We start from the raw sequence: 13,350 nt of genomic DNA on the forward strand, positions 1-13,350 counted from the left end.
ACATTGTGCAGGTATATCACCTATTTGAGTACCATTTAAAATTCTCGTACCTCGCTCATCCAAAGTGATTCTTATAATATGCCCTCTGTCCCTCACAGGCATTGAAGCCTTTCTTCCCCATTTTAAGTCATAATGATGTTCGTCAAGACATTCACTAATGAGATCCCAATATAACCCCCAAACCCATCTCCTGCAGATATGTTTCCAAAATGTCTGAAATACACATTAAGTAATACACTAGAATAAACATTACTGTATTGAAATAAACATTTAAAAGAATACATTCTCTGTAGATATTCCCATTAGCATCAGCCCACTTATCACTATTTATTATACTATCACTCTCGACTCATGGACTCATTGGAGCAAGGTAGCAAGCACCCAAAGCGCTTATACAGATTCAACTTTACTGAGGCCTCCAACCTGTCTCGCAACACCCCTGCAAATACCCTCTTTATCACCAAACAGCCAGGAACCAGGCCGGTGTATAGTAAAATTATATATTTATTTAAGGTTTGAAAAAGAAGAATAGCAACCAAAACATCAGCCACCAACGCTGTGGCAATGCACAATATCATGATTTCAAATTACTTGCCCCAATTGACTGACTTGTATTTCTAATGAATTTACAGATACTATAACACACAGGTAAAATTTAGAGACTGTACATCAAACACACACACAGACTTTCTTGCACATTAACAATTATGAAATTTGAACAGTGGCCAGTGATTGATTGGGTTATCACAATGCTTTTCTCTCCCAGCAACCCCAAACTCCAGGCATCAGTTATATAAGTGCATTTAGAAGTCGAATTTAGAAGTATACCCAATAGCATCTCTGTGAAAGTCGAATCTAGAAGTGTGCCCAATAGAAGTCGAATTTAGAAGTATACCCAATAGCATCTCTGTGAAAGTCGAATCTAGAAGTATACCCAATAGCATCTCTGTGAAAGTCGAATCTAGAAGTGTGCCCAATAGCCTGTCTGTGAAAGTTGAATTTAGAAGTGTGCCCAACAGCTTTTATGCGAAAATTGAATTTAGAAGTGTGTCCAATGGACTCTCTGTGAAAGTTGAATTTAGAAGTGCATCCAATAGCTTCTGAAGGAAAGTTAAATGTCCAATAGCTTCTGAGGGAAAATTAAATGTAGAAGGGCGCCCAATAGCCTCTCTGCGGAAGTTGAATTTATAAGTGTGCCCAATATCCTATTAGTCTAATACTGGGCCTGGTTGAATCGACTAATCTCCCTAATAACCTCTCTGTACAAAGTTGATTTTAGAATCATGCCTAATACCCTCCCTGTATAAAGTCGAATTGAGAGAAGTGTGCCTAATAGTCTAATATCCCCATCACACAAAACTTGAACTAAGACATAGACCTAATAACATCTCTATACAAAATTGAATCTAGAGGTAGACCTAATATCATCTCTGTGTACAGTTGAATTTAGAACTGCACGTAATAGTCTAATACCCCTCTATACAAAACTGAAACTAGAGGTAGACCTAATACCATCTCTGTGTGCAGTTGAATTTAGAAGCGTACCTAATGGTACCTAATAGCTTAATATCATCTCTGTGTACAGTCGAACCTAGAAGTGCACCTAATAGTCCAATATCATCTCTGTGCAAATTGAACTTGGAAGTGTGCCTAAAAGCGTGCCCCCACTGAATTTAGAACTACAATTAGAAAGCCCTCCTAAATTCCACCTAAAAGCTCGTACCAAGCATGAGTACACCCACGCCACCAGAGTTTGTCGGAAACGACCACCGTGGACCGCCCCACTCCCTGATCTGCCTTCCCTCCCGTCCCCCCTGCCCAAATCACCCCACCCCCCTTCGCATTCCCTACCATTCCCCTCTCCAAACACCAAGCCACAGAGGCACGATAGCGAGCCAACCACCCTAAAACCGCTCCTCCCCCGAACCCCACCACCGACCAGCCAATGTTAACCATGCCCGCTCCCCTCACTATCATAACAGGCACACCCCGCCCTGCAATCATCCACACCCCGCCCTTCCCACAAACCCCAGCCACCTCCCCCCTGACCGCACCCTTTCCCCTCCCTAAAAACTGCACGCCTAGCCCTAGCAAGAACTGAAGCTGCATCCCTCTCCCCCTCTGACCCCCCTACCCTCTCTCACACTCCAATCGCAACAAAGAAACTAAAGAGGAAATGTACCTGGTACCCCTCAATCTCTCACCACTCTTCGCCTCCCCTGTCTCGACCCACCACCTCATTCCCGCAATCACCTCCTTCCCCCATGGCTTCACCCTTCCTGAAACCCCTCTCCCTCGATTTCTCATCAACTGCAACTGAAACTCCTAACCGCCCACACCCCACCTTCAAATCCCCTGAACCAAACCCGATCATCCTAACACACGCAGCCACCTAATCCCGCCCGAAGCCTGCCAATTTTTCTGTTCGCCCACTATTCCCATCGAGCATCACCCACCCTACCCCTCTCCCTCCACTCTCTCCGCCACCACCCCCTTCCGCTCCAGCTCCGAGACCATCCTCGCCTGCCGATGTGAAATGCATCCTTTTGAATGCCCGATCCGTAGCAAAAAACAGACACTGCATCTTTGACCTCCTCGCCTCTGACAAACCAGACCTAGTTTTCATCACTGAAACTTGGTCCTCTGACGACTTTGCCCATATTGCTAATGAAGCCTTCCCCCCTGACTACTCCCTCATCCCACTGAACTGTCCCTCCAGAGGAGGGGGAGTAGCATTTGTCTTCAAGTCTCTCTTCCATGCCTCAATCATCGACAACCAACCTTCCATTCCTTCCTGCGAATCTCTCCTTGTTAAACTATCCCTCTCCCCGTTGCTCTCACACAGCTTCCAAATAATCTACAGGCCCCTTGGCTACGATATACAATTTGCAAACAACCTCTGCGACTCTATTGCCACCCTTCAACTAAACCATCCCAACCTCACCCTTCTTGGAGACTTCAACATATGGCTCGACATCCTCACCAACCCTATGACACACTCTCTGGTTGATGGTTTAGACACAATTAACCTCCAACCCCACATAAATGGCCCGACTCACTATAAAAGACACACTCTTGATGCCATCTTTAGCTCGCACACCCTGATTCATTTAAAGCCCCCACCCCTATAATCTGGTCTGATCACTTCATTCTCTCATTCGCCATTCGCTCACCCGACCCCCTTCCCGTACTCGAATCTGAACCTCCGAATCTACTCAAATGCTGGAAAAAACAAATAATCGCCCCAGACCTAGCCGACGCACTCCTCCAGTCTCCATCACCTACCTGCTATCTCAACAAACAACTAACCCCTGACGCCTTTGACTCATGGCTCAACGCATCTCTGATGCAGCTCACACCCCCTTGCAAACCATCAATCCACCGTGGCCTCTTCCCCAGATGGTTCACTGCTGAGGTGAAGATCACTAAACAACTATATAAATACCTAGAACCAAATGGCAGAAAGACAAAATCCAGGAGAGTAGGGCCACCTTGGCCCGACACCTTTATCAGTACAAAGCCGAAATCCGGAAAGCAAAAAAAGCCCACTACAACTCCCGAATCCTAAACTGCAAAAGCACAGGCAAAGAACTCCACAAAATCATCTCCGAATTCACCAATCCGGCTTGCACCATGACCGTCCCGACCCCCTCACAATCACTGTGCAACTCACTCTCCCTCCACTTTTACACCACGGCTCTCGAAAGAACAAATACTCTAACCACCAAACTGTCTCTCTTACATCCACCAGGCAATTCTCCGCTCGTACCGGCCAGCCCACCAGCTGCGACCACTACGAAACCAACGTTCAAATCCTTTAGTCCAATATGACCAGAGCAATTTCTCAAACTTCTATCTGCCCGCAAACAATCTGGCTCGCCGCTGGACTTTTGCCCAGCCACAACCCTCAAAGAAATGTTCGCTTCCACCTGCGCAGGAGAACATGCAAGATCCCTCATAAATGCCTCCCTTTCCTCTGGTATCTTTCCCAACGCATTCAAAACGGTTCATGTCAAACCTCTAATTAAAACACCGTTGCTCGACCCTCTCGAGCCCAAAAACTACCGGCCCATCTCAAACACCAGGTTCCTTGCCGAACTCATTGACCGAACCGCCTACTCCCAACTAAATGCCTTTGTTGAAGCCAACAATCTCCTAGACCCCGCCCAATCAGGTTTCAGAGCCCGTCACGGAACTGAAACCACCCTAACCTCAATCTAGGATGACCATAAAATGACGGCAGACTCTGCGGGATGCGGCGCACTAATCCGTCTCGACCTAATCGCCACCTTTGACATGATCAATCACTCAATCCTCCTAGACCGCCTCCACTCCCTAGGAATTCGTGGAACCGCTCTTAAATGGATAGCTTCATTCCTCAAAGATAGGTACCAAATAACGATATTCTCCACCTATACCTCCCAAGCCCGACCAGTCGACACGGGAGTCCCACAAGGAGCATGCCTATCTGCCCTCCTGTTCAATCTCTACTTGATCACCCTCCCACCTATAATTCGTTCACACAACATCCTGTGCAACAACTACGCCGACGACACTCAACTAGTTCTAAAACTCCTGAACTCAAAACCCAACTCCCGACCTGACCTGGCCTCCTGCCTCCTTGACATAGAATTCTGGATGACCCAAAGCCACCTCCTGTTAAACCCCTCCAAAACGGAAATCATGGTACGTGGCAACTCCAAACTTCTTCTGCACCCACTACCATGGCCATCCGCCATGGGCAACTCACCGACCCACTCCAAATCAGTGAAAAATCTTGGATGCACCCTTGACTCTGACCTAACACTCTCACGCCAAGTCAACAACGTCTCAAAGTCCTACCACTACCACCTTAAAACCCTTAGGCGCATCTTTCCATATCTCTCCTTTCCCAACAGACTCTTTGCGGTCCAATCAATCGTTATATCAATAATGGACTACGCAAACCCCCTATACCTCGGAGTCCACGCATACCAACTGAATAAATTCCAAAGGGCACAAAACACGGCAGCCAAATTGCTACTTGCGCTTGGCCCAAGAGACCACATCTCCCCAGCCCTTAAGACGCTGCACTGGCTTCCAGTAGCCTGAAGGGTGACTTTCAAAACCTTATGCATCTCCCATCGAGCACTGCATAAAACCGGACCTCAATATCTTCAAGACGAGCTAAAACCCTATCACCCCCACGCACCCTAAGATCAAGCTCAGCCGGCCTCCTAGTCATACCGAAGACAAACTCAGTGAGGTTAGGTGGATCATCATTCTCAGCCTTGGCCACCACGCTATGGAACTCACTCCCACCCCACATCCGCCTAACTGAGGATTTAACGTCTTTCCGCAAACTACTGAAAACCTGGCTCATCCTCTACAACCAACCCGTACCAAACTAACCCAAACAGACTAACAGCAACTCAACGACACCAATCCAACAGACTACCTGATGCGAGAAATTGACAGCTAATAACCCCTAATATAAACTAGAAGGACAAACCGAATGAAACGAATAAAGTAGATCAAAGCAGTGAAATTGTTAATAAGAATAGATCATACGGAAACAGTAATGAGTGTTAAACTGCTGAAATGGACAGGATGCATGAGGAGTGGCGTGGATGAAATAGTTAGAATGGATGAAGCAGGTGGAACAGATGAATGCGCTGAGTGGAAGAATGCATGAGGGGAAGAACAGATAACTATATAGTTCGAATGAGTGTGGAAATCGAATGAATAAGTAGATCAGATGAGTGTATAGAATGGATGAACATGTTGAGCGGATGAGTGCGTAGAGCGGCTGGGTGTGTAGAGCAGACGAGCGTGTAGGCGGATGAGTGCGTAAATACAGAGAAGCGAGTAGAACGCAGGAGTGCGTAAAACAGATGAATGTGCAGAACGGATGAGCGTAAACCGGATGAGTGTGTAGAACAGATGAGTATGTGGAGCGGATGAGTATGTAGAGCATGTGACAGCTCCAGGTCGTACCTGCAGGTATCCGCAGGAGAAGCGAGTAGAGCTCATGAGTGTAGATAGCGGATGAATACGGAAGTGCGGGGAGTGTGTCGATCGCTGGAGCAGAAGAATGTACAGACGGGGTGAATGTATAGAGCGGATGAGTGTATAGAACGGATGAGTGTATAGAGCGGATGAGTGTATAGAGCGGATGAGTGTATAGAGCGGACAAGTGGATAGAGCGGACGAGTGGATAGAGTGGACGAGTGGATAGAGCAGATGAGTGAATAGAGCGGATGAGTGTATAGAGCAGATGAGCGTATAGAGCGTATGAGTGTATAGAGCGGATGAGCATAGAGGGGATGAGTGAGTAGAGGGATGAGTGCGTAGAGGGGATAAGTGCGTAGAGAGGATGAGCGCGTAGAGGGGATGAGTGCATAGAGGGGTTGAGTGTGTAGAGGGTATGCGTGAGTAGAGGGGATGAGTGTGTAGAGGGGATGAGTGCGTAGAGGGGATGAATGTGTAGAGGGGTGAGTGCGTAGAGGGGATGAGTGCATAGAGGGGTGAATGCATAGTACGTGTGAGGGCATAAAGCGGGTAAGTGCCTGGCGCGAACGAGTGCCTTTAGCGAACGAGTGCCTAGAGTGAACGGACGTGTTGCATAGAGCGGACGAGTACATAGTACAAACGAGCACAGATTGCATCCAGTACTGATGAGTGCGTAGAATAGATGAGTACGTAGATGTGCTGAATGCGTAGAGCATGGGGCAGACAGGAGTGCATGCGTGGGGCAGACAGGAGTCCATGCGTGGGGCAGACAAGAGTCCATGCGTGGGGCAGACAAGAGTACATGCGTGGGGCAGACAAGAGTACATGCATGGAGCAGACAAGAATGCATGCGTGGGGCAGACTGGAGTACGCAGGGCGGACTGGAGCGCGCGGGACGGACTGGAGCACGTGGGGCAGGCTGGAATGCATGAGTGCGTGGAGCGGACCGGAGTGTATGGAGCAGACTAGGGTACATGGAGTGGATAGGAGTGCATGGAACGGACTGGAGCGCATAGAATTCCGTGACGTATATAGTATGGTTTGGAATGCAGAGAACGTTTGAAAGAGAATATGACCCATCATATCACACCACCACGCTTACTCTCTCCTTTACATCACCACTCAACTAGAACACAGAGATACTATGACACCATTCGGTATAACTGTTCTCATACCAACATCCGCCGCTCACTCCACATCATTCAGTAAATACTGCTGGTTACACACCCCCAAACCAGGCGTTCTCCTCAGGCCTAACGCAGCCACATCCGGTCTGGATAAATCCTGCCAGAACTAACACATACTCCTGATCTCTCAACCACCACACCTACTTTTAAGAAGCAGCTATTACACGAATACCGGACGAGCTGCACACATACCCGGTGCTCACACGCACCTTTTGACTCCCTCTGCTCTCTCTACTGATCTGAACTTTGGTTCCCAAGGGCGTTCAACCTACCAGCACCTTCAGACAATACCAATGGTATATAAGGTGCTATAGAAATGCAAAATAACATAACATAACACAACATATGACCCCTTAATTTGAAGGCAAGGTACAGGGAATGGGAATATAGTAGCAACAATTGTGATGTGCTTGTTATTAAAAGCCAGGGTTTAACAAATAGACACAATGAAAACAATTATATTGGGGTTTTTATTTGAAAGGCAAAGTCAAGAAAGGAACGCAAAGGGAAAATCATTTTGGGATGCAAGTACATAAATTGGAAATGTTGTTTTCCACACTCTACATTCACTTGAATAGCAGCATTTTAGGGTCACTTATTTTGGGATTATGGACACCCTCTTTCAGTACAGAAGACAGCGGTTTCAGAAAGGTAGAGTCGAGTCACCCAAGTACTTTGTTTTCTATACTGGCTCTAACTCACTCGGCATGAACTTTGTTAGTTTCAAACTCTAACAGCATTCATCCGGTGATTTCTATATGGGAAATAATTGATTAAACTTGAATTCAATCTGCTAAGGATCTACACAGCTTCCCCCCCAGGATTAAGGCAGACAGTTCCCAACATAATTCAGTTTAAATGGATAGGGTGATTTTGTATAGTGGAATTCATTTGAGTTAGATTTAATGAAATGTGCCAACGGTCTCCCCAGTTCCACACCCCCTGCCCACTATGCAAGATGGAGATAAAGGCTGGCAGATTCCCCTAATACTTTTGTTGGCATTTGGATTAATCTACTTACATGGGAGGTATTGTTATGGTGCATCCAGGGAAACAGCAGGGCCCCTCTGAGGACCGGCTTCAGTCAAGGGTAATCCCCAGCACCCAGACTTCCTCTGGCTCCTCAAATGGCAGGCCAAGCTAGCTTCTAGATTTCCCAGTCTCTCTCTCCCATGCAATGTTTAAGGACTTGGCAGCTCTCCTGTTTCTCTTCTAGTTCTTTGCAAGAGTCCAGAAGCAGACTACTTACAGCAATAGAGTGGGAAAGTCAAGGGAAGAATCAAAAGTCCAAAGAAAGGTCCCAAGAGTCAGAAAGCCAAAGAAAGATCCCTCTCAGATTGAAAACTATTCAATTATAGGGCTGTTGACAGTACATTATTATCATAATTCCCACGTTAACGATTGGCCAGCTCTCTCCCTCTCCCTTCCCCCAATATGCCCACTGCCTGCTAATAGGACAAGGAGTTAGGGGGTATGAAAGATGGAGGCTGAGGCAGAAGAAAGATTCATCATCCCAAAATGACAAGTGGGTTTGACTTTTTCAGTTCAAATGACTGCAGGCACATATATATTTTTGAGTTCTATTTTTTTATGGTGAGTCGGAAAATACTAATCATATCTCGTCACACCCTTCCTGGGAGGAGCTATCATTTTTATCGAGTTACTCCTGAGCCACAGTAGTCACAAATCTGCCCCTCTTTGATTCAAACCTTACTCCCAAAACCTAATATCACACCAACTTTCTATTCCTTCGGAATTATGGGATGGCCAGAATCATAATTGTCCTCATGACTTAACTTGTATTCATCACCCAAAATGTGTTTTTACATGGTCCCGACATGCTTCTGATCCTCATTAATATGAACCCAGGATGAGCTCAGTAGAACACACAATGCACTTTTTTTCAAGTAAATGTATTCAATGTTGGTCAATGGCATGGCACCACAAGTGTCCCTGAGTTTCATACCAGTCCCCACCATGTTGTAGGTTTAATTTCTCTCCTGTGACCTGATTAGGACACATGGCTGGCCCTTGTGATCATGCATTCCCCTCTCAGGCTTCAAAGGTGTTTTGTTCACAGCTAATGCACAGTTAATGGGGAGACCTGACCTTAAGGTCACTTCTGCTGGCTGGTATATCTGCCACCTCCACAATTCCAATCTAGTCCTCAGGATTGTTTAACATTTAAACTGAAAACCAGACCTTCTTCTCCCAGAGGTTCTCGGCTACAGGTCTTGACGTCAAAGATTCAGAGGCCCTGACCTTCCAGTTCAATGGGGAAAAACAAGCTACAAACATATTTCTAAAAAAAATTGCATTTTACATTGACACAATGGTTTAACATGTAATATTTTATATTACACCTAGGCCTGCTGTTCATAAAAATAATCTTTCATTTCTACTATATTAGAACAGAGGTATATTCATCATTAATCATATGGACCCAGGCCAAAGTTAACAAAGGAAACCAGTGTTAACTGTTACAAAAATGAAATACACTTTTCTCTTTATATGCTGTAATTTTATATGATGAAAATTGAGTCTCTTTAATCCTGATAACGCAATCTGTCACTTGACTTTATATCTTAAATGTCAGGCATCATTCCTCCTTTTTATCTTCCAAATGCGCTGTATTTCAAATGTAACTTTTCTTTCCACGTACCCTGCTGCGGTTTTAAATCTGTCAAAGGTGCCTTTTCCCAATTTACATAAAGTCAACATCTGCACCACCTTTTTCTTTTAGTTTGACTCAATTTGACACAGTTGTTCTAAGGCACACTCTCCTTCAACTCTGTGTCTTTATATTTTACTAAAGTTGAAATAGGCAATTTTTGTTCATTCACTAGGCCTTGTATCGGAAAACAATGTTTTGTAATGGCTTTTATTTTTCAATGGAACTCCACATTAGCCAGCTTTACTCTCACAATAGGGGCCTATAATGGCCTTGTTGGAGTGATTATCCCGGGGTCGGCAGAGCCGTCCGCGGACCTCTGGGCTGGGGAGGCCTCAACTCCTCCTATGTCCCCAAAAATAAGTATGAGACACACACAAGGAGCAAGGCTGAGACTGCTGTTTATTTCAACGGCAGGGATGGGTTTCTTGTATGCATCCGAGAAAGCGCACCTAACCTCTCAGAGGGGCTCGCAGGCCCTTTTTACTACAGTATGACGCGTTACCCGCGTCACCTGGGAAAGTTAGTACAAAAACCTATTGCCACTCAGGATTGGTTCTTCGAGTGGTAGGGTTAGTATGGTTAGCATATAGGGACGTAGGTTATTGGAAAGAACCAGGTCAGGTGGTATACTTGGGCTGTCCCTAACATTTGTTACTTCAGAATTGCAACAAGGGGACCCTTGGTGATTGGCTATTAGTAATGGCGTCTGTAGTGAGCCCCCCTGTGTTCTGATTGGTTCCCCCGCAAGCCCCCAAGCCTGGGACCATCGTTGTTCCCAGCTCGCGGTGTACCTGTCATTAGCAACAATGTGCAGACAACGGACAGGTCTGCTCATAGGCTCATAAGCGAGTCGTTCACATCGCTGTAGGTGTCCATCTGGCCGCTTCATTGTTGCAACCTGTAGGACCCTGGTGGCTTCTCTGTCTCGTAGGCTTGGCACCTTGTCAGTTCTGCTTAGTCACGTGTAGAGGGACCGTAGCTGGAGCAGAATTATGAGCATTTGATTTTGTATTCGATCTCTGGAGGCTTGGCATTTGCAGGTGTAACCTTGGCACTGGGCTCTCGGCATGCAGGTTGCGACATTGTGACCTTGGCTGTAGGCCCTCGTTAGGGGCTTGTTCTGCATGTCAGCACTTGTATTTCGTTCTGAGAGGGTTTTCGTTTGCTAGGCCTCGGCCTGGGGACTCTTGCCCGCGGCCTACTCGGGCCTAGTTCTTGGGTGGCGGTACATAATCCATAGTACGGTGGTAGCGGAATGACAAATCATCATATGCAGCACTAGATATACATGATAGCGTCTCATAGAGATAGGTGGCGAGGAAGCATCTGCAAGCATATACACGATCTCTTCAGGCGTCTTGCGTTTCTGCTGTGCTGTAGAAGGCCTATGTGAAAAATAAAAACGATGCACGTCCGTGGGTGTGAAAGTCCGCTACGTCATAGCACTGAGTATGTTCTTCATGTAGATTGGTGTGTGAGTGACCAGTGTGCATGATGGCACGTGTGCTCTTGTCTGTTAGCTATGTCGTCATGGCATCTCCAACGATGTGGATACTTGTAGTCATTGTTCTAATCGAGTTCATCCATGTCGCAGATGTCATCATCAGCCGTGCGGGCTGGTGTTGGTCGTACTGGTGGGCATACTCCTCTTATGTGTAAGTTCCTGAACCAGGGTATTTTGTCATCTTTCGTCTCATTGAGGGTGTCTGGGCCGTGATCCCGTAGGCCATGGTCTGGATGAGATTGGGGGAGGGTATTATCCCATTCTCCCACTTCAGTCCCCCCTCTAGTCGACTTGTCGACCACAAACTCATCCTTTTCCTTATCTCCTTTTACTCTCCATATTTTAGTTATTCCAGCCAAGTGTCCATAGTGGTTTACATGATCTTCAAACAACCAGTACATGTAGATGCAGGTGCCGCCGGGTTTGCAGTATACCCACCTTCCTACATAGCTTCCCGGGTTCCTTGGGTTCTCCACCTTCACAGATGATGGATCTTTGTGATTGTCGATAATATGTTTGCGCAGCCTCTCTCTTTCTTGTATTATCATATCCGTGTGTTGGATGTCAGCAGCCGGTAATAAAGCGTGCATGCCAGCCATTTCTATCATTTCATCCACTGAGTGTGTTTTTCTAGCCTTCCAAAACTTTATCACAATCAACACAGCTGCAGCCAATATTATTACTCCTACTAGTAGTTTTAGCCCATCTGACAGCCACAAAGGCATCCATGACCAAAGAAAGGAAAACCAGCTGTTGTCCTTTTCCACCCCTTTATTCTCTTCCTCCATTTTGGAGTGCATCAGGGCAAGTTGGGATACTGCCTCAGTAAGTGTTCCATTGTCCGTGTCATTAGCTGGTATAAATATGCAACATGATTGTCCAATTTTCACGCATGCCCTCCTTCCATTGCCGTGAGGAGATCCAGCACATACCTGTTCTGTAGTGCTACCATTCTTACTGCTCGCAGCTCTTCATTGATTGCGTTGAATCCATTGACTGTCAAATTTATTGTCATCTTCAGCTCCCACCGTGTTATCTGAAGCCATTTTGCATTTGCGTATGCCTGTAGTCCTGGGTGAATTATTGATGAGAAGAACATCGCCGCTCTAATGAATAGTCTATGTTCTGGTGGGATGGAGGTGAGTGCTGTTTCTGACCGTCCCCACAGGTAGTTTCCCGTAAGCGTTTCCCCCTGTCTTTTTGCTCTTGCTAAGACATTATTGTTGTTGTTCTCGTCACCTACTGCAACCTTCAGTGGCCTCTTCTTCCTCTTGTTCCCTTCGTCCATCTTGGGGAAATTAGCCAAGTTGACGTGTTTCTGAGGCACAACTAGTGATGGCACGTTGATGTGCACCATGGTGCATACTCCATTCCATGAGGAGGGCAATGTATGGTATGCCTTGTCACTGCAGGCCCAATAGTGATCCATTAGATCCGCTGTGCCCGCACCCCCCTCAGGTATCTCCACTATGTCTTTACAGTTGGTATTATACCCTACATCCACATCTCCTTTATGTTGATAGCACAATGTGGGTGCAGTCAGTGGTATTATTCTTACTGGGTCTTCATCCTTCTCCATCCACGTCAACATTGGAACATACATACCCCACATCGTCCAACATCTGTCATTGTGTTTTTGTATGGTGGTAGTATTTTCTCTTGTTACCATGTTGCTCCCTACTACTCCTATCTCCCATTCATTGTTCATATATACTTTTCCAGTTATTATTATGAGAGGCCTTTCCCAAAACCCTTGTTCTCCTGGAGTTTCAGTTGCATACCAATCACATGGCAGGTAGTCCAGCGTAACCTTCTTCGTTTCTCCTTTGTCGGGTCCATCCATCATGTACCTGAAGGCTTCAGTATGTAGGCTTCTCTTGTGGTAGGCCAAATATGTTTTGAGAAAATTATTTTCGTATGGATACGTGTCCCTTGTTTTCCATTCAATTCTCACCACCGTCCCTTGGAATCGTCCTCTCGTCTGAAATAGTGCT

This window comes from Ambystoma mexicanum, chromosome 5q (genome assembly GCF_040938575.1).
Source record: "Ambystoma mexicanum isolate Mex_15411 chromosome 5q, UKY_AmexF1_1, whole genome shotgun sequence".
Taxonomy (NCBI): Eukaryota; Metazoa; Chordata; class Amphibia; order Caudata; family Ambystomatidae; genus Ambystoma; species Ambystoma mexicanum.